The following is a 1092-nucleotide window of genomic DNA, read 5'->3' as shown; positions in this document are numbered from 1 at the left end:
AGAGAAACAGAGGGGAGTAGTAGTAGAGTCACAGACTAATGTTCTGTGACCATCCTCTGGCAAGGATGTTTTGATGATTGATTTGACCTCTATGGACCCTTTATAAAATATTTAGCCCCCAGGTCCCTCGCAAAAATACCGGCATTTTTTGCTAGAGGGCCAAATTCAAAATGGCGTCCGGCACCATAGCCAAAAATGAACTTTTGATCTAGATGACCTAAAATCATGTATGCTGTCCAAACACTCCATCAGTGACAGAAGGAGAAGATAAAAGAAAGAGGAATAAAGCCATCGAGGCTCATCGCTATGCTGAGTGTAGATATGTAGAGTGAATATAAACAGTTTGGAAATGATATTGTCCGACACTGTACAAGCATACTGTGACAGTATAGCAGAGTAGTCCTGTCTGAATCCAGGTGGTAATGGCACTCGCCCCCATTCCCAATAGGGAGAGGAGTAGAAGAGTTGTCCGGATAGCAGAGTAGCCAGAACTATTTTTATCCCTGCATCGATCACCTTGCATTAAAAATGCAGAATAACGTTTACATGCAAGTTAGATTTTTTGTAACTTTCCATATTCAGGCGAATCTAGTACATTTCACATAGTGAAAGTGGAGAACAATGAGAGACTTCAATGGAAGGGAAGTATATGGGGAACGTGGATGGGGAAGGAAGTGTATATAGGAAGCAAAACAATGGAGAAAAAGCATTAGCATATAGTTAAAGTAACAAAAATAAAGGCTATGAAATAGCTCTCTCCATAATGGACTGTGAGAGACAACAGGAGAGCACGCTATGGTGTCATGAAGCATGGTACTACTGTACTGCACACACACACGGCGTCCAACACCACACTGCGGTCCACTTCTTTACGACAAAATGAAAATTCGACTTTTGCCCTGATTTACAGCCTCCCACTCCAATGATTCCCTTCCCTCTCTCTGCCTCTCCCTTCCTACCGTTCTCTTTCTCACCCACGTTTTCATCTAATTTGCAGTGGTCTGGTCTAGCCACCGCTCATAAACACAGCAAGCAAAAACACAGCCCTAAGCCTGATTTATAGATAGTTGCCCGCCGGTGTCGCACGCCACT

This window comes from Protomyctophum bolini (assembly GCF_963924005.1).
Source record: "Protomyctophum bolini genome assembly, chromosome: 14".
NCBI classification, from domain to species: domain Eukaryota; kingdom Metazoa; phylum Chordata; class Actinopteri; order Myctophiformes; family Myctophidae; genus Protomyctophum; species Protomyctophum bolini.
This window is presented reverse-complemented; position numbering follows the sequence as displayed.